At 38.2% G+C, this 16,525-nt stretch overlaps 1 protein-coding gene and 1 pseudogene across 1 annotated transcript in view; both read left to right on the top strand.

Annotated features, from left to right (window-relative positions):
• NWD2 (NACHT and WD repeat domain containing 2) overlaps positions 1 to 16,525 on the top strand; it is a 191,641-nt gene that overhangs the window by 57,850 nt on the left and 117,266 nt on the right. The window lies entirely within an intron of this gene.
• Positions 9,217 to 9,574, top strand: LOC137763789 (guanine nucleotide-binding protein G(I)/G(S)/G(O) subunit gamma-5 pseudogene; annotated as a pseudogene).

Below are 16,525 nucleotides of genomic sequence, written 5' to 3'. Positions count from 1 at the left end.
CAGGCCTTCCCTGAGTAGTTAGTTCAGCAATTTAAAAATAACTAAATGTGGCCAAGTTCTCACTTTCATATCACTCTGATTTTCTTGCATTTTTTTAATATCTTGCAATAAAATTGAGATGCCATAACAAAATAATAGTCCAATCTAAAGATTGCTGTGAGATATTAAAAAAAAAAACCTTAAATGCAACATTTTGTTCATCCCAGATTATATAGGGGAAAAAACGTAATGACTCAGCTGTTGCGTTGAACTGCATGCTATTGCGGATAAAATCTCCATTACCTTTTTGTAAATTTAATTACATCAGTCTCGTGGGCTCCATGCAGATATTTACTTTTAGTATAATGGATTTTTAAGGGAAAATGTTCCATGAAAGCATTGAGCATTGAATATTTCATTTGAAAGCAAATGCTAAAAGTTGTTTTTTTTTTTAATTTTTATTTATTTTTGGCTGCATTGGGTCCTCATTGCTGCACGTGGACTTTCTCTAGTTGCGGCGAGCGGGGGCTACTCTTCGTTGCAGAGCATGGGCTCTAGGCGCACGGGCTTCGGTAGTCGCGGCACGCAGGCTCAGTAGTTGTGGCTTGCAGGCTCTAGAGAATAGGCTCAGTAGTTGTGGCGCACGGGCTTAGTTGCTCCGCAGCATGTGGGATCTTCCTGGATGAGGGCTCATACTGTGTCCCCTGCATTGGCAGGCAGATTCCCAACCACTGTGCCATCAGGGAAGCCCTAAAAATAATTTTATAACATTCAATATTGAGACTTTGGGAAAAAGTAAAGTAAAAATATCCTTTAAAGGATTAAAAGTAGACTTTTACAGCCTTCAGCTATGAGGAGTATTTAGAATTACACACTAATAATAATATTAATATATTATTGATCAATGCATTGGAGTGAGGGATAACTCTGCTAACACTTTGGCTGATTTTTTTTTCTGTGTGAGATTATATTAATGTTCTTCATATCGTGTGACATGACTAAGACAGCTCACCCGTATAGTGACAAGACCAGATGAACACATCCATAAATTTATAAGGATCAAGATATTTAAACGTATTTCAAAACAAAATTAAGGCACCATCTTACCTATATCTTTGGTATAGGTAGCACATTAAACACTTTGCTGGAATTCTCCGTTCTTGAAAAAATGGAAAAATTGTCTGAATGTGTGCTGACTCCTTAGACCCTCTCACTGAAGATCATTTTGGGTTAATTATATTAACAGGATCACATAGCATTAGATTTTAAATATATGTATATAGGTATATGTGCTCATGGCAAGGGAGCAATACATATTTGCTAATAATTCATTAGCAGTATCTAACGAATCCATGTTTGTCCCTAAAAGCAGTCATTATGGGAGTTCTTTTGATCCCTATTTGATGTCTTCAGGAGGAAGTTTTTTTAGAACAAAAATGTCAATTTAAATATGATCTTCCAATTGGCCAATTTTTGATGAACATCAACTATGACATGTGAATGTTTATCACTTTTGCATTTCATATGTTGCCAAAATGGATTAATTACCTTCCTTTTCTAATAGCTGTGTATAGTACATTATATTAATTCCCTTTAAAGTATTATTTCTCTTATACATTTGTACATTTAGTTTATTTTGTAACCAGATGGTGGAGGATGGTGTTGATAGTATGTAACAAGAGCAATTTATATGAAGAATGAATATTTGCTTTTACTAATGATAGTAAGAATTTAAAGTGCTTTCTTATTAATGTGGAAGGAACCTTCATCTATTGTTATTCCTACCAGTTCTTGCAAACCATGTATTACTGATTAGTACTTAACAAATGTTAAGCCTGGGACACTGTGCATTAAAAAAAAAAAAAAAAAAAGTTCGGACTTCAGAAAACCAAAGGAGGCCTGTCAGTAAACATTCTGAACTAATCAAAAGCACAGTAAAAAGTTTATAGGTAAATGTCAGAAGACAAGTCGAGTCAAGAGTGTTCTGCAAGTCACAGGCAGTCTCCCCCCACCCCCGCCGCCAGCACCCTCATGGAGGGGAGGTTTTCTGTGTTGTCGGGTGAGAAAGTAATGAGAGGGGAACCACAGAGCTGACACAGTAAGACAGGTGTGAGAGCTTCCAATTTTGTTGCTGTAACAATCGCTAATGTCCCCAGGGCTCCCACACACCAGTGAAAGAGTAGGTATACAACAGCTCGGGAATGAGTATTAATGCTCTTGACAGTTTTAACTTTAGTATACTACTAACTAGCAGTTGATGCCACGCTATTTCAGAGAAATCCTTGGTACTAAAGATCACAACCTAGTACGGAATTCCCAGGACTGTCTGCCTTTTTTTTTTTTTTTTTTTTTCCGTCAAGCCCCAAGTACCCATTTCCTGCTCTGTAGAGCTTATCTCATGCTGACTTTCCATAAGGAGCAGCTAAGAAGGATGTGTCCCAGGCCCCAAATGTCCATCTCACCTGTTGCTTATTTGTAAGACAGCAGCAAACTAAGGGAGAGTGTGGACAACGCTGGTGAAGATGGGGCTTCTGCCTTTATCTCCATGTTCTAGATATTCCAATGAAATGGACTATGGTTTCTTCCATGACAACAATTTTTTGCCTATGACAGAAAAATTTTGCTTTGATAGGTCTGATTATTTTTAAGGATCTGAGACCTGCTTCATGATTGATGAAATATATGGTAATCATTTAAGACTCCAAAGAAAAGGGTTAGCAAAAAATTAGAACATTAGAATCATGCAGGTCTTAAAAGATCATCCAGAGTATTCCATAATGCTCCCATCCCGGTAAATGACCTATACCCTGTGTTTGAATAGCAGCAAATCTGTCTTTTTAAGCAGCCCATTGCATCTGGAAAGCTCTATCTAGTCAAATCTCATATATATATCTGTCTCACTGAAACTGTCTGCTGCTCCTTACTCAGTGCATGTATTTTAATAGCTTTGCCAAAGCAAAGGCAGGTTTCACTGTGTGCCCCTTTCCTGATTCAATAGCCTTGATTCTGCATTTCTTCATTGTAATTATTTAATCCTCACTTGTCTTACGGGTTAGGCACAAAATCTGAGTCTTCCTTTGCTCTGATTTTGGCTTCAATTATCTCTACTGTGTAACCAATAATTCCCATAAACTTCATCTGCTACTCTAATTTGGCTTTCATCAGCTCCTGGATTTCCAAATGTATCTGATGCATTTCTGGGACAACCTTCCAAACATATGATATCCTAAATTAAATAGTATCTTCCCTTCCAGAACAACTCTCCTGCCCAAAGACGAACTTATTTTATTGTACTACTATGTTTCTAGTCTTCCAGGTTGAAAGTATATTTCGTTAACTTTTTATTTTGACATACAGTCAATCCTCATTATTCACAGATTGCATGTTAGTGAATTCATCCACTGGATAAAATTTTTAACACGCCCCCCCCCCAAATCGATACTCGCGGTGCTTTTGCGGTCATCATGGACACGTGCAGATGGGTGAGACATTTGAGTTGCCCAGTGTGCCCAGTTCCCTGCCGAGGCTGAACAGGGGAACACTGTGCCTTCTTGTCTCAGCTTAATACTGCAAACAAGTGCTCTTTTCATGGTCTATTCAGTGCCACATTTTCCACATTTTTGTGGGTTTTTTTCTTGGGAATTTTGCTATGCAAAATGGCTTCAAAGTACAGTGCCAAAGCACGTGAGCATAGTGTTCCTGAGTGTAAGAGAGCTGCAAAGTGCATTAGGGAGAAAACCTATGCACTAACAAGCTTCACTCAGGCATGAGTCATGAGTCGTAGTGCTGTGGGCCAATGTGAGTGAATCAGCAATATATATTAAATAAGGTCTTTAAACAGAACACACATAAAACAGGTTTTGTACTGATCGGTTGAAGAAAAAAAAAAAATACTGTGACCAGAGGCTCGCAGGAACCTAGCCTTTTATCTCTCTTAGGAGCAAGGCTTCAATGTTCCCTAATTCTGTGTTGACAGAAACTTCATAGAACATTACTGCAGATAATGAGAAAGGACTGTCATTTCAGACTTACAGAAAAGTTGCAAGAAGAGTAAAGTGAATTTACTTATACCCTTCATCAGGAGTCCCCAAATGATAGTATTTTACCACATTTGCTTTATCCCCCCTCCCACCCTCTCTATGTCTATGTATGTGTATGTGTGTATACACACACCTATAATTCTAACATATATCTGTATCTTCTGCACTTAAATGCTTCAATGTGTATTTCCTAAAAATAAGGACATTTCCTTATATAACAATACAGTTATCAATTAGGAAACTAACATGAATTCAGTATTCCCTAACCTGTAGATCCTAATTTACCCCTTGCCGCAATAATACTGGATCATGGGTTGCATTCAGATGTCATGTCTCTATAGCCATCTGTAATTCAGTACAGTTCCTTAGTCCTTGACATTAATATTCTTGAGGAGCATACATCAGTTATTTTGTAGAATAATGTTTCTTCATGATTAAATTTTTTTTAAGATTTTTAAAATATTTATTATTATTTATTTTTGGCTGCATTAGGTCTTTGTTGCTGTGCACGGGCTTTCTTTAGCTGCGGTGAGCGGGAGCTACTCTTTGTTGTAGTGCGCGGGCTTCTCATTGCGATGGCTTGTCTTGTAGCGGAGCACAGGTTCTAGGGCACGTGGGCTCAGTAGTTGTGGCTCACGGGCTCTAGAGCGCAGGCTCAGTAGTTGTGGTGCACGGGCTTAGTTGCTCTGCGGCATGTGGGATCTTCCAGGACCAGGGCTTGAACCCGTGTCCCCCGCACTGGCAAGTGGATTCTTAACCACCGCACCACCAGAGAAGCCCTCTTCATGGTTAAATTTATATTACGCTTTTTTTGCAGGAATATTACAAAAATGATGTGTCCTCCTCAGGACATGGTATCAGGAGGAATAGGTTATTGATTTTGTTCCATTTCTCGTAATGTTAGTTGATCACTTATTTAAGATGGTGTCTGCCAGGTTTCTCCATTGCAAAATTATTGTTGATGTCCTCCAGCCAGAGACCCCCTGGGAATACACCTCTGGTTAAACAAAGTTGGGTTTGTTGGCTCAGGACAACAAGGGAAAGTGCACACCATGAGGGACCGTGGGGCATCTCAGTAAGAGTGTATTAAAAGGTGCTTATTATCAGATTTGGACTTATACGATCAATTATTGGGGGGAGGTTTCAAGGAAATGTGGTTTTACTCTAGAGTGGGTGCTATCAAAATGGGCGGTTTCACTGTTGGTTATATTAATAATTTGTATATAGAAGACGAGGAATGGAGCAAAGCTAAACCTGTGTTTGATAAAGAAGCAACACTCACGTCAGTGGGGAGAGGAGGATGTTGGTCATTTTTTGTGGTTTGGACAGTATTCTTGTTTTTTTTTTTTCTGTATCCACATGTGATTATGGAGTGGTTCTGTTTTTGTTTCATTCCAGCATGGTCATAGAGCATCTAATATTGGTGTTCTATGAAATTATTTACATTCAGCAAGGGAACACCATCACCTAGGTGTGAGAGCCAGATCTGCTCCTGTTTGATAATAGTCAGGGACTGATTTTTTTTCTTGTTTATTACTATTTTCACCCTTTGTTAATTAATGTAAGCATCCTTACTGATGTAGGCAGGTGGGTAGACAGATGGGTGAGTGGCTGGGTGGATGAAAGTACAGATGGATGGGAAGGGAGAGAGCGCTTCCTCACAATAGAAAGTTAATTGATAAATGTAAAAAATGATAGAAATAGAAAATCATTATTTGCCAACTGTAATAATTTGAGGCAAGGATCTTCAACAGATGCTCTAACTAGTGGATGAAAGGTTGAGGAACAACAGGACACTTTATAGTCTCAAAGTATTTCCATACAAGACACCTATCAATTACAAAAGAAAAATAGCTATTTTATAAGGCAGAAAAATTGTAATCACTCTGGTGTGATGGTGGTGGTGGTACAAGCCAACTTTTACTGAAAAGTTACTGTGTGAGAAGTACTTTATATTGATTTAATCCCAATGAGGTAGATAGTATGGACATTCTGAGGTTTTTAAAGGCTTATGATCTAGCCCTGGATATGCCCTTGATGTTTAACCAAGCCAGTATTCAAACCCAGGATTCCTCTTAACAGCCGTACTATGCCAGCTCTTTCTCGTATATATAAAATCTGTCACTCAATATCCCGTTAAATGTCTCTCCTTTGCACCCCTTCTTTTCCCGCTGTAATCAGGGCATAAGCTCTCTTTACCTTGTGTATGGATTACTGACGCAGTTTCCAAGTGATCCTCCCTATTCCTGTTTCTTCTTTGTCATATCTGCCGTATGGAGTGTTTCCCTTTGTATCTTTCCGTAAGATCACATTTATCATGTCATCACCATGCCTACTTCATCAAATCCACATCCCTTGTTTTCAAGACCTTCAGTAATTTGGTCCCATTACCATAATTTGATTCCCTATCCCATTAGGAAGTTTTGTTCACAGACCCCTACCCCCTAAGCTCCAGGTGGTCTTGTCCATCAGGAAAGCTCTCTTTTCTACCCTATTCTTTTTCTGAATTCTACTCATTTTCAAGTCATAGCTTCTCCAAAATCTTTCCCCAGCTAGGGCTTCAAAATCAGTCTGGTGTCTAGAACGTGTTCCATTCAGTTTAATATGGAATTGTTTTCTGTTTTCTACAGGTGCCTTAGTTTTGACTCTGCTTAAGCAAGTTCGTTTGCGTTGGGGACCATGCAGTGTTTTGTTTCCCCAACACCCAGCTGAGTGAGTGTTGGGTACATGGTAGAGTCTGAACAAATGGAGAACTGGCTGACTGATGAATTACTCTAAACAGACAGGTCAGCCAAGTGCAGGGAGACCCCTGTAAGTAAGTAAGTAAGTTGCATTTTGGACATGGTATGAAAATGTTTTTCTTGGAGTTGACTGAAGTGGATGATGAATTACTTTTGTTCTGTATGTTCCTCTGTATGTATTCTTTCCCCTCCCATTTGATTATGAGAAATAAATGCTGTTGACCCCAAATTCCCAGAACACAGAGGAACAGCAAAAGACTGATAATTTATAGACTAATTATAATATAACCCCGTACATCGTACAACAAACTACACTACTTGGTGTTCCTCTAACACATCCTGAACTTCTTAAGCCCTCCTCATTTTCCTCATGCTGCTACTCTTCTAGAAGATATTTCTTCCTTTCTACCTGAGAAAATCTTGTCTATATTTCAAGTCCTAACTTAATTGTCATCTTCTCTGATAAACTCTCCCTGATCATTAGACAAAATTAATCATTCCTCTCTTCCTGCTCTAGTAGCGTTTTGCTTATCCCTCTATTCTAGAACTTGCTATGCATTACTGGGAACCCCATTCTTAGCTGACTGCTGTCTGGCCCCAATATGTTGTGAATACTGAGGGCAGTAGTTGTGGCACACGGGCTCAGTAGTTGTGGCTCACGGGCTCTAGAGCACAGGCTCAATAGTTGTGGCGCACGGGCTTAGTTGCTCCGCGGCATGTGGGATCTTCCCGAACCCAGGCTTGAACCCATGTCCCCTGTATTGGCAGGTGGATTCTTAACCACTGCGCCACCAGGGAAGCCCAGGATCTAAGGTTTTATTCTCATCATGCTATTATTTTTATCTAAGATTTTTTTTTAAATTTATTTATTTGGTTGCCCTGGGTCTTAGTTGCAGCACGTGGGCTCCTTAGTTGAGGCTCACCAGCTCCTTTGTTGCGGCATGCGAACTCTCAGTTGCGGCATGCCTGTGGGATCTAGTTCCCTGACCAGGGATCAAACCCAGGCCCCCTGCATTGGGAGCGCTGAGTCGTAACCACTGCATCACCAGGGAAGTCCCTATCTAAGACTTTTTAATTCTACCTTTTTAAGCCCCAATATTAAATGTTATGATTTTATGTTACTAGTTTTTAAAGTATAATTGACATACAACATTATTAGTTTCATAGATACAACATTCTATTATTTTCTTTGTTTACATACCCAGAGGTGGAATTGCTGGGTCATATGGTATTTCTATTTTTAATTTTTTGAGGAAACTTCATATTGTTTTCCACAGCTGCACCAATTTACATTCCCACCAGCAGTGCATGAGGGTCCTTTTTTTCTACAGATCCTCACCAACACTTGTAATTTCTTGTCATTTTGACAAAAGCCATTCTGACAGGTGTGAGATGATAACTCACTATGGTTTTGGTTTGCACTTCCCTGATGATTAGTGATGTTGAGCATCTTTTCATCTACTTATTGGCCATCTGTATGTCTTCGTTGGAAAAATGTCTATTCAGATTCTCTGCCCATTTTTTAATTGGATTGTTTGTTCTTTTGTTGTTGAGCTGTATGAGTTCTTTGTATAATTTGGATATTAACCCCTTATTTGATACACGATTTGCAAATATCCTCTCTCTTTTTGCTTCCTTGTTGGTTTCATTGGTGTACAGAAGCCTTTTAGTTAGATGTAGCAACTAATTTATTTTTAGGCTTAGCTGTATATCTACCAGTTTATTTACACACCAATACTTCTTGCATCTCAAATTTTCTTCTACCTGAAATAAATCCGTTAGAATTTCCTTCTAAAGAAATAAGCCACAGAATAGAGAGCTCAGAAATGAACCAACATTTATATGGGCAATTAATCTACAACAAAGGAGGGAAGAATATACAGTGGGGAAAAAGACATCCTTTTCAGTAAATGGTGTTGGGAAAACTGGACAGCTACATGCAAAAGAATCAAACTGGACTACTGTCTCACACCATGCACAAAATTAAATTCAAAATGGATTAAAGACTTAAATGTAAGACCTGAAACCATAAAGCATATAGAAGAAAACATAGGCAATAACTCTTTGACATCAGTCTTAGTAATCTTTTTTTGAATATGTTGCCTCAGGCAAGTGAAACAAAAGCAAAAATAAGCAAATGAGACTACATCAAACTAAAAATCTTTTGCACAGTGAAGGGAACTATCAACCAAATGAAAAGGCCACCTACTGAATGGGAGAAGATATTTACTGACAATATATCCGATAGGGGGTTAATATCCAAACTATATAAAGAACTTGTACAACTCAACATCAAAAAACAAACAACCTGATTAAAAATGGGAAGAGGATCTGAATAGACATTTTTCCAAAGAAGAAACACAGACGACCAGCAGGCATATGAAAAGATGTTCACCATCACTAATCATCAGGAAAATGCAAATCAAAACCACAATGAGGGCCGCTCCGCCGTCCCGCCGTCTGGCCCTGCGGACCCACCACCGATCCACCGACGGATTGCCGATCTGCCCAGCTCTCGCGTGCGCCATGTCTGGTTCCTCCAGCGTCGCCACTATGAAGAAAGTGGTTCAACAGCTCCGGCTGGAGGCCGGGCTCAACCGCGTGAAGGTTTCCCAGGCAGCTGCAGATTTGAAACAATTCTGTCTGCAGAATGCTCAACATGACCCCCTGCTGACCGGAGTATCTTCAAGTACAAATCCCTTCAGACCTCAGAAAGTCTGTTCCTTTTTGTAGTAAAATGAATCTTTGCAAGGTTTTTAAACCACTTTTCATAAACCGGTGAATATTCAAAGGAAAGCTAAATCTGAAGCCTGTACAAAAAAAAAGCCTGTCTCTATAACATGTGCCATACTATACAAACTTCAACTTTTGTCAGTCTACCTCTCTGAATATTCATGAATTTCTGTTTCACAAGGGTAATTATTTTATATACACTGGTGGCAGCATACAATAAAATACTTAGTATAAAAGTTAAAAAAAAAAAAAAAGAAAACCACAATGAGATATCACCTCATACCTGTCAGAATGGCTATTATCAAAAAGACAACAAGTGTTGGTGAAGATGTGAAGAAAAGGAAACCCTTGTGCAGTGTTGGTGGGAATGTAAACTGGTGCAGCCCCTATGGAAAACGTATGGAGGTTCCACAAAAAATTAAAAATACAACAACCTTATCCAGCAATTTCACTCCTGGCTATTTTATCCAAAGAAAATGAAAGCACTAATTAGAAAAGATACATGCACCCCTATGCCCATTGCAGCATTATTTACAATAACCAAGATATGGAAGCAACCCAAGCACCCATCAGTAGATGAATGGATAAAGAAGATATGGTGTGTGTGTGTGTGTATACACACACACACACACACACACACACACACACACACTAATCAAAATAAGTCAGATAGAGAAAGACAAATACTGTGTGATTTCACTTACAATGTGGCATCTGGGAAACAAAACAAATGAACAAACATAACAAAACAGTATAGATACAGAGACCAAACAGGTGTTTGCTAGAGAGGAGGGGTGTAGGGAGAGGAAAGAAACAGGTGAGGGAGATTGAGGTACTAACTTCCAGTTGCAAAATAAGTGAGTCACAGGTATGAAATGTACAGCATGGGGAATATAGTCAGAAAGTATGCAATATCTTTGTATGGTGATGTATCTTAACTAGACTTATCGTGGTGATCATTCTGAAATGTATAGAAAAAAATCACTATATTGTGTAACAGGAACTAACATGGGTTAGTTGTAGGTCCAGAAACAAACAAACTCATTCATAGAAAAAGAGACCAGATTTGTGGTTATCAGAGGGAGGGGTGAGCAATGGATAAAGACAGTCAAAATGTACAAACTTCTAAGATAACTAAGTACTAGGGATGTAATGTACAACATGGTAAATATAATTAACACTTTTATATATGAAAGAGTAAATCCAAAGAGTTCTCATCACACACAAATTTTTTTCTATTCAATTTTGTATCTATATGAGATGATGGGTGTTCATTAAACTTGTGATAAGCATGATGTATATAAGTCAAATTATTATTCTGTACACCTTAAACCTATATATTGCTATATGTCAATTATGTCTCAGTGAAACTGGAAAAAATAAAATAATTGATACGAAACAAAGAAGGCAGGAAACTCACTTTTTGTTTTTCTAAAAATATCCTCTTTTGCGGAAAGATTACTTTGTTGCTTATTTAATTCTAGGCTGACAGTCTAGATATTTCTCTTTTTTTAAATAGATCTTTACTGGAGTATAATTGCTTCACAATATGTGTTAGTTTCTGTTGTATACCAAAGTGAATCAGCCATATGCATACATATGTCCCCGTATCCCCTCCCTCTCGAGCCTCCCTCTCATCCTCCCTGTCCCACCCCTCTAGGTCATTGCAAAGCACTGAGCTGATCTCTCTGTGCTATGCTGCTGCTTCCCGCTAGCTAACTATTTTACATTTGGTAGTGTATATATGTCAATGCTACTCTCACTTCACCCCAGCTTCCCCCTCCCACCCCGTGTCCTCAGGTCCATTCTGTGTGTCTACATCTTTATTACTGCCCTGCCAATAGGTTCATCAGTACCATTTTTTTTTTTTTTTTTTTTTAGATTCCATATATGTGTGTTAACATACGGTATTTGTTTTTCTCTTTCTGACTTACTTCACTCTGTATAACAGACTCTAGGTCCATCCACCTCACTACAAATAACTCAATTTTGTTTCTTTTTATGGCTGAGCATTATTCCATTGTATCTATGTGCCACAACTTCTTTATCCATTCATCTGTTGATGGACACTTAGGTTGCTTCCATGTCCTGGCTGTTGTAAATAGTGCTGCAATGAACATGTGGTACATGTCTCTTTCTGAATTATGGTTTTCTCAGGGTATATGCCCAGTAGTGGGATTGCTGGGTCATATGGTTGTTCTATTTTTAGTTTTTTAAGGAACCTCCATACTGTTTTCCATAGTGGTTGTATCAATTTACATTCCCACCAACAGTGCAGGAGGATTCCCTTTTCTCTGCACTCTCTCCAGCATTTGTTTCTAGATTTTTTGATAATGGTCATTCTGACTGGTGTGAGGTGATACCTCATTGTAGTTTTGATTTGCATTTCTCTAACAATTAGTGATGTTGAGCATCTTTTCATGTGCCTCTTGGCCCTCTGTATGTCTTACTTGGTAAAATGTCTATTTATGTCTTCTGCCCATTTTTTAATTGGATTGTTTTTTTGATACTGAGCTCCATGAGCTGTTTGTATATTTTGGAGATTAATCCTTTGTCTGTTGTTTCATTTGCAAATATTTTCTCCCATTCTGAGGGTTGTCTTTTTGTCTTATTTATGGTTTCCTTTGCTGTGCAAAAGCTTTTAAGTTTAATTAAGTCCCATTTGTTTGTTTTTATTTTCATTACTCTAGGAGGTGGGTCAAAAAAGATCTTTCTGTGGTTTATATCAAAGAGTGTTTTTCCTATGTTTTCCTCTAATAGTTTTATGGTGTCTGATCTTACATTTTGGTCTTTAATCCATTTGGAGTTTATTTTTGTGTATGGTGTTAGGGAGTGTTCTGATTTCATTCATTTGCATGTAGCTGTCCAGTTTTCCCAGCACCACTTATTGAAGAGGCTGTCTTTTCTCCATTGTATGTTCTTGCCTCCTTTGTCATAAATTAGGTGCCTATATGTGCATGGGTTTATCTCTGGGCATTCTATCCTGTACCACTGATCTATATTCCTGTTTCTGTGCCAGTACCATACTGTCTTGATTACTGTAGCTTTGTAGTATAGTCTGAAGTCTGGGAGCCTGATTCCTCCAGCTCCATTTTTCTTTCTCAAGATTGCTTGGGCTATTTGGGGTCTTTTGTGTTTCCATACGAATTGTAAAATTTTTTGTTCTAATTCTGTGAAGAATGCCATTGGTAGTTTGATAGGGACTGCATTGAATCTGTAGATTGCCCCGGGTAGTATAGTCATTTTCACAATATTGATTCTTCCAATCTAAGAATATGGTATATTTCTCCATCTGTTTATGTCATCTTTGATTTCTTTCATCAGTGTTTTATAGTTTTCTGAGTACAAGTCTTTCGCCTCCTTGGGCAGGCTTATTCCTAGGTATTTTATTCTTTTTGTTGCGATGGTAAATGGGATTGTTTCCTTAATTTCTCTTTCTGATTTTTTGTTGTTGGTGTGTAGGAATGCCAGAGGTTTCTGTGCATTAATTTTGAATCCTGCAATCTTACCAGATTCAATGATTAGTTCTAGTAGTTTTCTGGTGGCATCTTTAGGATTTTCTATGTATAGTATCATGTCATCTGCAAACAGTGACAGTTTTACTACTTCTTTTCCAATTTGTATTCCCTTTATTTCTTTTTCTCTGATTGCCACGGCTGGAACTTCCAAAACTATGTTGAATAATAGTGGCGGGAGTAGACATCCTTCTCTTGTTCCTGATCTTAGAGGAAATTGTTTCAGTTTTTCACCGTTGAGAATGATGTTTGCTGTGGGTTTGTCATATATGGCCTTTATTATGTTGAGGTAGGCTCTCTCTATGCCCACTCTCTGGAGAGTTTTTATCATAAATGGGTGTTGAATTTTGTCAAAAGCTTTTTCTGCATCTGTTGAGATGATCATGTGGTTTTTATTCTTCAGTTTGTTAATATGATTGTATCACATTGATTGATTTGTGTATATTGAAGAATCATTGCATTCCTGGGATAAACCCCAGGAATTCGTGTGTGTGAGTGCGTGTGGCTTAATAGTCTGTGAAACTTTTAATTTGCTGAAATTCATTAGGACTTGTGAGAAATTATGCTTCTCAAGCACTAGGGGTCACAGCGCGGCATGCAGTGTCTTATTCACAGTTCCCCGAGCAGGGATCGAACCCGTGCCCCCTGTAGTGGAAGCATGGAGTCCTAACCACTGGACCACCAGGGAATTCCTTGTCAGACTTTAAATAAAATGAATTTGCACTGCTAACCTACAAGAGGCCAAGCTTGTGATTACGAATATCAAGGAGGTTGTTTTTTTTTTCCACCTAGTGTGAATGGTATAGCAGCAGGTTTTCTTGGTGATGAAGATTGATTTCGGATTCACCCTCACACTGAAGGTCTTAGCTCTTTGGGGTCATGGCCTTTTGTAAGGATTTCCTGTTAGACTCACCACTTTGGGGCTCTGTGCTTTGTGTCCAATCTACCCTGCACCCACAGAAGACAAAAATCAACATTAGAGGTCACCAGGGCTTAGTGGGAAATAACCAAAAGCTGGCCTCAGAGATCCCTTATTTTCTGAGATTACTGCTTTCACTGTGCCTTGGGCCTCTGTGTATTGCTTAGTTTCATTCAAACTATGTGACACATTTTTAAATATATATTTTTAGATATTTGTATGCCATATTTGGGTTGTTTTAGTGTCATATTTGTGAGGGTTCTTTTCCACAATATTACCAGAAATAAGCCCAGCATTGTTATCTTTTATAGTTTACTCTTTTTTCCTAAAGTGTATTGAGGTATAGCAGTAATACAGTTAGTGAATTCCTACTGGGAACTTTTAAGAGTATTTGGATAAACTGGTGATATTTTTTTTTTAACTTAAGCCTTTATTTCTTTATTTTTGGCTGAGTTGGGTCTCCATTGCTCCACACGGGCTTTCTCTGGTTGCTGCGAGCAGGGGCTCCTCTTCATTGCAATGCGTGGGCTTCTCATTGCAGTGGCTTCTCTTGTTGCAGAGCACAGGCTCTAGGTGCATGGGCTCAGTAGTTGTGGCTTGCGGGCTCTAGAGCACAGGCTCAGTAGTTGTGGCGCACGGGCTTAGTTGCTCCGCGGCATGTGGGATCTTCCCAGACCAGGGCTCAAACCCGTGATCCCTGCATTGGCAGGCGGATTCTTAACCCCTGCACCACCAGGGAAACCCTAAACTGGTGATATTTTTAAAATTACATTTTAACTATGGTTTTCCCTAAACCTTTGAAAACTATCTTGAAAATTTGATCATTTTAAGAACTACAATGTGGGATAAGATCATGATTGTTGTAGCTACTTTACTATAAATCTTTCAGTGCTAAAAATTATCATAAGTAATAAAAGATGCTTTAATCTTTGATTCCCCAAATTGTTTGATAGAATAATTACAACATTTATGGAGTATTTACCACATGCCAGGTGGTGTTGAAAGACTCCATCTAATCTTCACAACAACCTCATAAGCTTGATACTAGTAATTTTGATTCCACATGATAAATAAAAAAAAAAAGACATCTTTTAATTTGCCTGAAGTCACACAGCTAGCAGGTGAAGAGCTGGGATTCAGACACGGGGATTTTGGTTCTAGAACCACAGTTAGTCCCTCTACTGTCTTTTCTGTTTGATACCAGTTGGTGTACTTAACAGATCAGATAATGAGCAAGACTGACCAAAGTGTGCTTTAAAACTTCATTTCAATGATGGCACTGAAAAAATAATTGCAAAATATGCTGGGGTTCTGATAGGGACTGTGTTGGATCTGTAGATAAGTTTGGAGAATCTCGAGCCTGTAACTGGTGAGGATTGCCATGCTAACAATATTGAGTCTTCCTATCCATGAAGATGAAAGATCTCCTTTTAGATCTTTCTCTCAGCAAGGTCTTATGGTTTACAACGTATGTATTGCGTTGCTTTTGTTAAATTTGTTTTTCAGTGTTTTATTATTTTAATGCTATTGTAAATGCAGTTTTTCTATTTCATTTTTGGATTGTTTATTGTGAGTATAGAGAAATACTGTTGATTTGTATAGTCTATCCAGCCACCTTGTTGAAATCGTTTATTAGTCATTGTATTTTTCCTCTGGATTCCTCAGGGTTTTCTACATACAAGACCTTGTCATCTGAGAATATTTTTTTTTTCCTTTTCAGTCTAGATGCCTTTATTTTTAATTTTTTCTTCACTGCACTGACTACAACCTCCAGTAAAATGTTGACTATAAGTGATAATGTGTTCCTGATCATAAGTGGAAAATATTCAGTCTTAAGCCATGAAACATGGTGCTAATTGTAGGGTTTTGTGTAAGTGCCCTTTATCAGGGCAAAGAAATTACTTTTTGTTCCCTGTGGTTGAATGGGTATTAGATTTTGGCAAAAGTTTTTCTGCATCTTTGGAGTGATCATACGGTCATGCCCTGTATTAATGTGGCATATTCCACATTAAACCTATCATTCTTGTACTATATCCCCTTTGGTGACAGTGTATATATTGCTGGGGTCAGTTTGCTAGTATCTTGCTAAGAGTTTTTGCCTCAGTGTTCATGAGGGATATATATTGGTCTGCAGTTTTTGTTTTGTGTTTTTTCTTTTGATGTTATTGTCTCATTTGGGGTTTAGGATAATATAGACTTAAAGAATGAGTTGAAGTGTTCCTTCTACTCTTTCCTGAAAGTGTAAGGGATTATTTCTTTAAATATTGATATATCAGTTAAATACTCTGGGGTGGTGATTTTCTTTGGGAAGATTTTTAATACCTAATTGAAATTTTTTAACTTGCTGTAGATCTCTTCAGATTTTCTTTTCCTTGAGTCAGTTTCAGTAATTTCTGTTTCTAGAATTTGTTCATTTCACCCATGTTTTCTAATTTATTAGAAATAAAGTTATTGTTCACAGTATATCCTTATAAATTTTTTTTTAACTTCTGTAGCATCAGTATGCTACGTGGCATTTCATTCCTAATTATAATAATTATATATGAGGAAGTCCTTGCCTCCCATGAATTCACAAGTCTAATGGTGGGAGACAGACTA

Source organism: Eschrichtius robustus, chromosome 4 (assembly GCF_028021215.1).
Source record: "Eschrichtius robustus isolate mEscRob2 chromosome 4, mEscRob2.pri, whole genome shotgun sequence".
Taxonomy (NCBI): Eukaryota; Metazoa; Chordata; class Mammalia; order Artiodactyla; family Eschrichtiidae; genus Eschrichtius; species Eschrichtius robustus.
Note: the sequence above shows the minus strand (reverse complement) of the source record. Positions and strands in the feature narration are given on the sequence as shown.